Source organism: Sceloporus undulatus, chromosome 3 (genome assembly GCF_019175285.1).
Source record: "Sceloporus undulatus isolate JIND9_A2432 ecotype Alabama chromosome 3, SceUnd_v1.1, whole genome shotgun sequence".
Classification (NCBI taxonomy): domain Eukaryota; kingdom Metazoa; phylum Chordata; class Lepidosauria; order Squamata; family Phrynosomatidae; genus Sceloporus; species Sceloporus undulatus.
The window spans coordinates 147560293-147572562 of NC_056524.1; the positions used below are offsets into that span (position 1 = coordinate 147560293).

Below are 12270 nucleotides of genomic sequence, written 5' to 3' on the forward strand. Positions count from 1 at the left end.
TCCCACCAATAAGTGTTGCGCAGTTTGTGCCAAGTCTTCAGATAACCAAGTCTACAAAAGCTTGGTTACAACTTCTTTCGCACAGCTAATCTTGAACATAACATAGGTCATACCTGGATCACACGTGTGGGTTAAATTGTTTGACAGTGAGCAGTAGTTGTATTCATTTGAAAGTGGCAAAAGTGAATCCACACATACAGTAACACTGCTCATGTAGATGCACAAAGAATATGGTGTGGACTGTGAATGCACAACAGAACATATTCATGTGCAGTGCTGCTATTCTGTCTAGGCATTGCACGATACAGTCAGCTCTCCATAGTCACAGATTCCTTATCTATGGATTCAAGCATCCACATCTTGAACACACACACACACACACACACACACACGTTCCAAAATGTATGCCTTCATTTTTCCATTTTATATAAGGAACACCTTTTTACTATGCCATTGTATTTAATGGGTCTTGAGCAGCCACAGATTTTGGTACTAACAGGGTGTCTTGGAACCAAATCCCAGTCGATACCAAAGGCCCACTGTACTAGCACATAATTACATTATACTGAAGGATATAGGATTACACCCTATGCTTTATAGCAATACATGTTATTTATGGGCATTATAAGATTTACAAGTTTAACATGAGTCAATAGTGTGATTCAGCAGCAAAAAAAAATCCAGTGCAGTTTTTGGCTGCATCCATAGTATCCAGACCAAAAGAAATAGTAGTGCCGTTCTATTTTGCTTTGGTCAGACTTTAGGCATCATCCAGAATACTGTGTCCAGTTCTGGGTACCACAGCTCAAGAAGGATATTGACAAGCTTGAAAGTGTCCAGAAGAAGGCAAATAAGATGGTCAAAGGTCTGAAATGAAATTTTACAAGGAATAGTTAAGCTAGTTGGTATGGTTAGCCTGAGAAGACTGAAAGATAATATGATAGCTATCTTTACCAACCGGAAGGGATGTCCTGGAGATCATGGGGAAAGCTTGCTTTCTCCTCTGCCAGAAATCAAGACCTGAATCTATGGATTCAAATTGTAAGAAAGGTGATAAACATTAGGCAGAACTGATCAAGGGTAGCATATATGACCTCAAAAGGTGGTTGAATCATTGGAGGATTTAAGTGAAGGTTAGATAGCCACCTGTGAAGGATGCTTAGCTGGGGGCTCTCTGGCTGGCATGGTTTGGAATGGATCCCCTGTGTGGTCCTTTCCAACCTGTATTTCTGTTATTCTGACCAAGTGCTAGATCTGGCATGGGCAACAGGGCTGCAGCAGTAGATTGACATTTACTGGGGGATTTTTGCCTGGGAATCTAATCTAGCCACAGCCTCATCTTTGGCATGCAATGTTAACTATGGACTATATTACAAGGCTTTTATAAGCCACCATCTCTCAGTGCAGCTCTCTGTCCTACAATATATAACAGTAAACTACAGTATGTTCTCATTCAAAGCTGCAGTGTTGTAATAAAAACAATTGCACAATGCTGTAAGATTACTGAACTAACCTTTATTTCAACCTCCCAATAGGCAATAGAGGTCTAAAATCACTGGCACACATTGCACAGAATTATTGTCAGTTGGTCAGAACCTGGTCTACAGAATTTGATATGAACTACATTGACTATCCTCTCCAATGAATTATGTGAATTACATTTGCTTTTGAATTTGCATTTGCAGGTTTTTTTCCAGTGTCTCACATTAAATAACAAGTAGATTAGAAGGAGCAGGAACTCATCTCATTAAGATTTGAGTTTTGGAGATCTCTTGACAATGATTGGGAGCAAAATTGGTGCCCAATCCCAGCTGTAGGACCTTTTTAGTACACCTAACCTACAAGTACCCACAAGAGACCTTTCAAGGCAATGAAGTGGTTCACTCTGTGCCCTGTAATGTCTCCTCCTCCTCCTCTCTTTCAAGCCATTCCAATCGATCCTCCTTCCCAATCAATTGTCAGGATTCCCTCCCTGCCTCAAATCCTCTCCCATTGAGTCTTTATGTGCATTTGGCAGAGTGTGTGAGGATTCACCCTTTCAATACTTTCCCCCTAAATATCTTCTGTAGTTCAGGACACCTCAGCATCTTCCCAAGTCTTCCACTACCTCCCTTTTGTGTGGAAGTGTGGCTCTCCTGGCTATATAATGTTCAGAGCTCAGAAATAGAATATATAGTTAATTAAATCTTATTTGAAAATATCCTCTGAGACTGAGCAAAAGACACTGTAGCATAAGCTTTCATAGACTAGTCTACTTCTTCAGATGCATAGAGTGAAGTGTTGCCCAGGAAAGACATTTATAATCAGACTGTAAAAATAGCCATAGAAATGCAAAACCTGTGGGTATGGTGATAAGCTAACAAGTTCAGTTTTAACTATGGTCATTGAGGGACAAAGACAGGAGGAAATATGTTTCCTAAGGCCAGGGTGGGTATTAATGGTGAAGGAAATTTTGGAATGTGGTGTATGCAGGCTGGGAGTCAGAAAGGAGATACAATAAACTGGCTAAAAGCATCCTTGTGAAGCTTGGATGTTAACCGGTTTTATAATATATGTAGCCAGGAAGCCATTGGAGATTATCACACAGAGAAAAGCATGTCCTTTTGTCCAGTCATGTGAAAGATGATCATATGATGTTGTACTAATGTGGTCATTATCCTGTCAGTGAATTTTAATTGTCCATGATCACACAAAGAATATGACATTGTGCTTATCCTGTCATTATCCCGTCAGTGAAGTGGAATTGCCCTGTCATTTTACATTAAAGGAAGTTTCAGTTAATGAAAAATAGCAGGTCAATTCCACTTCATTGATGGGATAATGACCAGATAAGGGCAACATTTGTGATACTCTTTTGCGCGATTGCGCAATAAGGATGAGATAAGGACAAGAGCAGTCTGCTTTACTCCTGTCCTTCATTTCCCCATCTGATAATCCCCATTGTCTCTGTTCAACTCACCGTTGATGGATTGGAGATTGAGAAGGTATTGTTTCTCATTGTTTCTCTTTCCAGTCTCCCTTTGTAGTTTTGCTGTTGTTGTTGTTGTTCAAGAACTACTGTCCTGAGATCAGAGGTGGAATGCTGAACTACATCACTATACCCACAAGTTTTGCATTTCTATGGATTTTCATACAATCTGATTATAAAGGTCCTTTCTGGCCACCAAATCACTCCATGCATCTGAGGAAGTAGATCAAGTCTATGACAGCTTATGCTACAACTTCTTTCAGTTAGTCTCAAAGGTCCTACAAGATCCCTTTGCATCCTGATATTCCAAACTAGATGGCTATATCTCTAAATATATCCTGTTATATTCCATAATTTATTTTCCCCAGTTATCTACAGTGAATTTGTTTTCTGGCATTACCAGAATCTCATCTGAAGTAGCCAGCAGTAGGGAAGGAATTTGGAATTACTGATAAGCATTTTATTAAAAAAATTAGTCCTCTAGGTAAGAGCATCCTGGTTTCCCAATGTGAAGAGAATCATAATATGAGATGTTAGTGATTACTGTATGACACTCAATGAAAGCTCTGGTTTTTCTTACCCATTCCCTAAAGTGTTACAACCATGGGGTTGGAATAAAGGTTTTATTTGTTTGCTTGTTTGTTTGTTTGTTTGTTTGTTTTCTCACATCTTTCTCTGAAGACATAAAGGAATTCAGTAGTATAAGCGTTCAGGGAGCCCAGTCCACTTCATTCGGCTGACTCATGGAAACATATGCCAGAAATGTCTTCCCAGTGAATCTCAAAGTTGCTACTGGCTTCCTTTATATATTTTTAATGCTAAAACAGAGTAACACACCTGTTTCTTTTAATCTTTTCCTGAAGCTTCAATGCATTTTTTAAAATTAAAAATAAAGAATTACTTTCATTTTCTGCAATATATGAAATCATCTGAAATTATCTGTAGGATATAAATAGCTTCCTAGCAGGAACATGTTCTTAGCTAGCAATAGTGTCGAAATCATCATGGACAGCTTGTCCACTGTCTTCAAATATATTCTTAATCAGCACCCATCCTACAAACACAAGACAAAAAGCCTTTACCTGTAAGGTATATACAAAAGAGAAAATCGCTTCTGCTTTCCTAAGGGCCATGCACATGGTGACTAGTGTTCTGCAAGGTAATATTTCCATGCATCACACATTGTGGCTTGGCTTCCCAAAACTGTCACAAATGTCTGTGCACAATTGCATTTCCAGAACTGGCCCATTTGATTCATTCCACTTTATTTATTCATAGTGACAGTTCTCTGGGTGGGGATCAGAATGTAGATTGTGATTTCCTGTGGCAGAACCAACACAAGAAATTTAAAATATAACCCCAAGTCACTAATCCTAGCTGTGAGCAAACAATTAGCAGGAAACAAGGGCAAACAGGACTGCTGATTTAATTATGTGACAATGATACAGCCGGCAGGGAGGGAGGGAAAGTAAATCTGTGTGTGTGTGTGTGTGTGTGTGTGTGTGTGTGTGTGTGTGTACAAGAAAGAAGCAGGAATTATGGGGTCAAAACTGTTTGTAAAAGTCTTCCTCACAAAAGCTGTTGTCCCCCTTGGGGGGAATGAGATTATTATGGCTCAGTGTCTATCAAACAAAAGCGAAGAAAGAGGCCCGTGGCAATAAGAGAGCTTTAGAATTGCAAGTCCCCTTCTCATTTGCCTCAGCAACCAGCAGCCTGCCAAAGAATTCCTGTGAGGGCCTGGCATGCTTGTGGGCCTGCTGTAGCTGTGTGGCGCACTGCTGCAGCCCCAGCCATTGTTAGTGAGATTCAAAAGGAGCAGGAGAAAGATTATCAGGGCCTAGGACTAAGAGGTCTTCTTGTTAAATGAACACTGAATTTACTGTGCAGACCCACCATTGCACAATTTCTGGTTCCCCTACATGCACAAAAAAAGGGATTGGGACCCAAACCCCTCACCCTTCATTTGCCTTAGACTTCCTTTCTAAGGGATCATTCCCACTGGGAAATGGCTCGAATCCTGATTCAATGTATGTGCCCCTAGTTCCCACTGGAAATTGATCCCAATCCTCATTGGATCAATTCCAGTTGAAAAAATATGGGACAAACGCCAAAAGCCTGGGGCACTTTGGTAGCCAGGTTTTGGTGGTTCTTTGGGCAAAAATCAATTCTGACATGCCAGATCAGAATTGATTTTTTAAAAAAGGGGGAGGGACAAATAGCAGGGGGGGATGTCGTCCATCCCCAGAGATGTCACCAGTACCATCTTTTGGGGTCTTTTTAAAAAATAAATAAATAAATAAAACTAAGCGCAAAAGCGATAGATTGACAAAGCAACTACTTGTAGAAACAAGTAGCTGCTAAGCCATTCTAGCGATTTTGCGATTAGTTTTTTAAAAAAAAAACAACAGTCTCCTCCCAACCTCATCCTCTTCCTCCCCCTCCCGCTCCATTCCCCGGTGTCCGCGGTCTCCCCGCTTGGCCTTGCCTCCATCCTCCTCCTCCTCCTCTCCATTAGGTGATGATTCAGGCAGGGGAGGGATGGAGGGAGGGACCGGGAGAGCCGGTGGTAGGTGCCATCTCTGTCCTCCAGGGCGCCTCCTCCTCCTCTGAGCCACCCACCTCCCTTGGGAAAGTTACACTCTCTCAGCCTCAGACCCAACCGGGGAAGGAGCCAAGGTAAGCGCAGAAGGGGCAGAAGGTGGGCCGGGGGGAGCACAGAGGCCAGGGGAGGAGCCAAGGCCAGGCTGGGGAGCAGATGAGGACGAAGGTCCGTGCCAAAAAACAGCGATTCCAAAAGGTCCCCATTCATATTTCAGTAAGTGGGAATAAGGCCTTCGTGTTGCCTTCCATATACAGTGAACAAATCTTTTCCCATTCCAATAATAAGGGAGAGGGGGAAAGACCATATCCGTATGTGTTCACACAGGTATATGGCATATACACACAATCTTTCAGATAATCCTGATTATCTGGGGCAGAAAGTCCCAAATATCCCTGTAAACATACATATACAAATACACACTTGTAAATGTGAAATTTATTGTGATTAAATTCCACATTCAGAGTCATCAAGTTTCAATTTCCCATGTGGCCATGAAGAGTATTAGGTTTTGGCTAGGCTTTGTGTTTTCTAAGGAAAATATGGTATTTTCGTGGCAAGACATCATGGAAAGTCAACGTTTGAACTCAAGACTGTAAATTTTAGACAGAATTCAAATGTAGATAAAAGTTCCTTTATTTTCACTAACATGCCCACTTCTTGCACTATCAAAATGGCATCTCTCCTTTGAAAAAGTGCTGCTGATTCAAAGCCTATCAGTGTTGATCCTTATTTATTAATACAGAACTATTCATCTTTGTAAGCCAAAACTTTGTATTTATTACAGCTAAATCATTCTGTCACTGTTACCTAGCCATTATGTCTAAAGAGACAGTTTCAGGATTTTTTACAATAATCTTTTGTTTTGTTTCCTAGCCCTCAATTCTTTGGTACAAGTTAGGTGCATTGTGGGATGTGTGTGCAAGCATGCACACAAGTGAATGTATGAATGCATGTACACGTTCAATTTTCCTAATTTTGAATTTTTAAAAAATTCAAAACAAAAACCAATACACATATGTATACTTCAAAGTACAAATTTCTCCAGGAAAAACAAACAAACAAACATGCAGGTAGGATTTTGGTGTGTATAAACAAGAGAATAGCAGCTTCGGGTGGAGCAGGGGCATCAGTCATTAAGAATAAGGATAACAACCTGTCCTTCACCAGTGCAATGGCTTTAATTTGGTTTGTGGACCCTGCAGCTGCTCTTATCTTTGAGGGGGGAAACACAGGAGATCCACATTCTCTCTGCACAATGGATCAGTAGATGCTGAAGGAAGATGGTCATTGTTTCTGTTCTCGTTGTAGAAAGAACAACTAATAAAGCTTCACACTTTGACAAAATACTTATGGTTTGGCTAATGAGGACTTTGAAGGCCCAACCATACTATTCTGGATATTTAAAAGCAGGTAAACAACTGGATGCACAAGCAACAGCAGCCGCATCAGAGGTTTGTAGTGCTCTTTGTGGACTCTCTTTTGACCCTCTGTGATGTGTTGTTGCCTGTCTTCTCTGTGGCTCAGCTGATTACTCTGAGACATTGGTCCAGCACTGTAATAGGATTCTAAAATCCACAAAATAGTGATACCTTTATTGGGCCAATCAAAATGCACAAAATACAAATGGACATTGGATTGTGGCAGAAGTATTGATTTAGAAAGATGGAAATATGCCAGGACTAAAACCAATTTTTTTTATAAAATCATAAAGGAAAATGACTGGGAAATGGAACAGATATGGTATTTGACCCCTAACAAAATGGTGAAGATGTATATATCTGTCCCAAATACATGCTGGAAGTGCCAATCTGCAGTTAGTACCTGATTTCATGTTTGGTGGCATTGTCCAAAACTTACAAGATTTTGGAAGCAATACACATGATTATTGAAAGGATATTGCAGATTACATTTGAATTGAGGCCCAAAATTTATCTTTTGATTATGCTGAACAAAGTCCCAACCCAAATTGAAAGGAAATATTGGCGTATTTTACTTTATTTGATAACTGTGGCTAGAATGATATTAGCACAGAACTAGAAAAATAAAATTCCAAGTGTAGATGATAGACTACTCAAATTGTCAGAAATGATAGAAATGGATAAACTGACTAACCTGAATTATAAAGACATAAAACAGACAGAGGAAGAGTGGTCCCCAATTATAGAATTTTGTAGATTGAGGTGGCAATAAGGTGCATGATAAACATGATGTTTACATGAGGTAATAGGCTCCATGAGATCTGTATTTGTAAGGTATCATCTTTAATTTTTGTATTTCTTTTCTTTTATTATTGAGAAATAAGACTGTGTGATGACATGATGTTATAGGACTTGCTGTTGAAGTGATGTGGGAAAATAAGTAAAGTGATATTCTGGTTTAGAGCCATTTTATGTAATAATCTTTTTCTTATATATATATCTGAAGAATTTGTTATTTTATGTTTTGATATGATAAAAATAAAGATTTTTAAAAATGCACAAAACACAGGATTGCAAGCTTTCAAAGATCCACTGGAAGGAATGCACAACTGATTTGGCTCAATGATCAACAATCTGCCTAGTTTGGACTAATCCACACTGAGTCAGAATTAGGTTGGATTATTAGTCCAGGTCAATTCTGGATTAGGTTCAAATCAGTCTGATTTAGACTGATTCAGCAATCCACATAGTAAAATGAATGGTAGATGGGAGGCTGTGGTATGTGTAGTTGCGGATCTTGTGTATGTGTGTGTGTCAAATATCCAAACAGCATTTTCTTTACTGCACACTGTTTATTTTCCAAAGCAGCTGCAAGTTTTTATTCCCACCCTCTAGTGGATATTGTCAAATCCCAAGAATGTACCAGATCACAAGAGCCTCAAGGACACCTGCAGATCTCTTATTGTGGTTCATCTCTGGTTTTCTGACCACTTCTCTTCTCCCCACTTTTCTACTTTTTAAAAATCCCTTTAGAATTAAGTGCATCCATGATTGGTTCACTTTAGGGTCAATGTAAGTTGGAAATGATTTGAAGGCACACAACAACAACAACAACAACAACAGTGCATCAGTGAAATATGAAAATGCTATAAGAGTATGACTCGGGGGGGCGTGTATAAAAAATACAAATAAAAAATCAGAGAAGAGATAATTTCAAACCATAGGACCACATCCCAACCCCAAGCACCATGTAGTGGAGTTCTAAACCCTGAAGTCCAATTCTAAGAAATACCCCCTTTCAGCAAAAAACAGGCCCCAAAAAGGAATGTAAAAGGGGCTCATTGAGAGGGAAAAAGTTAACACAAAGGCAACAACAACCACCAGAATCCAACAAAAATGAAGGAGCTGTACTATGAGAATGCATGCTCCTTTAGACCAGTCTGGAAGAACCCAATGTGTCTCCAAAATGTTCCAAAACAGCACCATATAAGGAAAGGATGGGCAAAGTGGGGCCCATGGGACCCCAAAGTGAGACTCCCAAAACAAAAACTGACTCCATTCACCTGGAAACTGGCCAAACGTTGTCCAGAAGTGATGTGATATCACTTCTAGCACTGCAAAATGCAAAGATGCAGGGGGCACAGGAGGGGCATGGCTCTGCCCCTTCTGCAGTTGCCCATCAAGTGGCGGGAGAGAGCTGGACTTTGCTCATTGACAACTCTGTGTCCCAATGGGGGTAAAAGTCTTAGCACTGCTCTCCAGTCACAGTGCTTCAGAACTTTTGCATTTTCCTGGCTCTTTTCTATTAGAAGAATTTTTTTTGGTAAGAGCCTTTTGGATTTTGCTGGTCTTTTTGTGCTTGTGCTTCCTTCCGTCATCCAGCCAGTATCCAGGATTAAACGCTTTTTTCCTAAGCCTTCCTCAGTTCACTCTCATTCTTCTTTACTCCATATTTGTGATCTCAGTTTTTTACAGAAGCCATTTTTTAGGAACATACATTACCATTTTGGCCTCTTTTTAAAAGGGTTTTGATTTCAGTCTGAAGATTTCAACCTGCTTTAAGTTTAACTGAACACATAACAGACAGAAGCTCTATTCAGTTATTCAAAACCTACAACAAATAAACAGGTGAACAGAGAGAGCAAGCTAACCCTGCCACACTCATCATCACCACCACCACTCCCAACTCTCCACATATACAGAGGGGTCTCTTTTTAGATTATTGTTCTCCATGTGAAGACACCAATGAGAGGAGAAGCTCAGGGGTTTATTTTAACATCTTGTTGATGAACTGAATTGTTATTGTTAAATGCCATCTTCCTTGATTGAGTCAATCTTTAACGTTTTCTTCCTCTTTTCCTACAGGGAGTCATTCCTTCTCATGTTGTGGCTAAAGTACAACTTGCACAATTTAGTCTTCTTGGCTTCTACAGAGAGCTAGCTAATGGTCAAGTAGGCTTAATAGTGCAAATCTTTTTTTTAAACATTGTCTTTAAATTCTATGGGAATATTATTCAGATTGTATTCAGATTGTATTTTAGCACTATGGTTTAATGTTCTTCTTTGTTGTTGTTAGCATGGCAACCCTCATGGCAACCCTATGGATGTGACATCTCCAAGACCCCACTACTCTGCTCAGATCCTGTATGTTCAGGCCTGTGGTCTCTTTGATGTGGTCTCTAACCATTAGGCATGTGGTCTTCCTCTCTTTCTACTGTTCTCTACCTTACCTAGCATCATTGCCTTTTCCAGTGATTCATGCTTTTTCAATGTGATTAAAAGATGCCAGTCTCAGCAGCTTATCACACAGCTTTAAAAAGCAACTTATTGCTACTGAATCAAATTCTAATTCAGGCTGCAACCAGATACTATCACAAGCATTTTGCTACTGATGCCAAAGGGCAGGTGCATCCCAGGTAATTTCCAGCTAGAATCCGAGTTCAGCTGGCTGATTTGCAAAGCCGGGAAGCTCCCAACTTTGAAAAGAGGCCGTCTGAACTCAGATTCTAGCTGGAGGTTACCAAGAATGCACCCGCCTGTCGTCATTGGCGGCAAAATGCGTGTGATAGTATCTGGTTGCAGCCCGAATTAGAAATCAGTTCGGTAGCAGTAAGTTGCTTTTTAAAGCTGTGCAATAAGCTCTTCAGTTTACACATCTTGGTTTCCAAGGAGAGTTTGGGCTTGATCTGTTCTAGAATTAGTATTTGTACTTCCCCTTTAGTTCTCTGTTTGTGTTCTCTTCCTCTCTCTTGTTCTATCTTGGATCATCTCATTCTGTGGTTTTCTTGGTGAACGTTTATCATAAGGAATTTCACCTTTGCCTCCCTCCAAGTGTTAGCTATGGTGTCAATGTTATAGTCTCTGAAAGATCCTCCAGAAGTATCACCCACCACTACTGTTGTTGGCCTGTAGTTGTTTCCAACCGCCTTAGTATACATTCCAGATCCACCTTTTTCTATTCCCTTCTTATCTACCCTCTTGATATAGCCCTCCCCTGAGTTCTCTCTTTACTGCTTCAGTTCTAGCTTCCCTACCTTTCATGGCTCCCCAGTCACCCTCCCCTTGGGTCTCTCATAATCATTGTCCACTTCTGTCTTGCTGTCTAGGCCACAATGGCTTCCCTCTGTTGGGAAAGGGGGCAGCAATGTTCCTGGCTGCCTCCTTTCTGGCCCTCTGCCCACAATGACTTTCCTCTGCTGGAGGTGAGGAGTAGTATTTAGGGCAGCTTCCCTGCCAGCCCTCTGTCCGTGATGGCTTTCCTCAAGGTTCGGAGAATCTCCTGATTTAAAAAGCTGGAGGTGGGATGAATGGTTGAAGTAACTGTATTTGCTTTTTTGACAACCCCCACACTAGTTCTTCTGTCAGGGATGAGAGACATAAATTGTAATTCCCTCATATCACTCAATGTAATAGTAATAGTTGTGGCATAAACAACTGTTTAAATTACAATATCACAAGCACAGCCTAAATGTATTTATATTTACATAATTTCATGTAAGTAAAGTGAAATTTGTGAAAAAAGAGAAAATTTAGTAAGATATGATTTTTTTAAAAACCTACTGAGCCACAGCCTACAGACTTCTCTTCAGCTGAAATCTAGAATTGTAAAGGAACTTGGGGAAATGCCACAGCCCATTTCTGCTAAAAGGGAGCCATTTTGGGAGCAGTGGTATCAACACCCCTTAGAACCTGATGTGGCCAGTACCCCGCATCCCACTAGTAATGGCCCTGATAATCTGTTGCATACAGTGTATGATATGCTGCAAATCTGAAATGAGATTTAACTTCAGTTCTAAGTCCAGAGTGGTCTCCTTCACATGTTATTACAATGTAACTGCACATTTGCTCCCTACCTGACAGGACAGATGAGGATCAGCTTATATCCACTGCAAAGAGACATGGCAGAGTGTTTCAACTGGCCACAGTTTCTGCAAAATGTATCTATGAAGTATGTATATGGTGGGGAGAAAGGATGACCAATTGCCTGACATATGTGCTATATCAAGACTGTGTCTTAGACTTTTTACATATATGTTTATTGGGCAACCAAAATGCACAATATACTTGTTGCAAGTTTTCGAAGCTCCGCGGGCTTCTTCATCAGGCAAGACGTTACAAACCAAACAGGAGAAGAAGAAAAAACAATTGGAGATGTTAGTCAGATGCCTGCATGTTGTTTCAGTCCTTAGTAAAGATGTTATGGTGAGGAGGATATCTTTTGAAGCCAGGCTCCTCTTCCTTCTGGCCATTTGGACTGAATTCACATGTTTTACCTCTACACC

At 40.4% G+C, this 12270-nt stretch overlaps 1 long non-coding RNA gene across 2 annotated transcripts in view; it reads right to left on the reverse strand.

The window, feature by feature from the left end:
- The window catches only part of LOC121924735, a 50197-nt gene that overhangs the window by 9383 nt on the left and 28544 nt on the right, over nt 1–12270 (reverse strand). The window contains exons 4-5 of one of the 2 annotated variants that reach the window (XR_006102703.1): nt 959–1026; nt 810–867 (exon numbers count right to left, since the gene is read on the reverse strand). The exons of the other annotated variant lie outside the window; for it this stretch is intronic. This is a non-coding gene — a long non-coding RNA (uncharacterized LOC121924735). Of the gene's footprint in view, nt 1–809; nt 868–958; nt 1027–12270 lie in introns of those variants that run through there. 2 annotated transcript variants of the gene reach the window in all.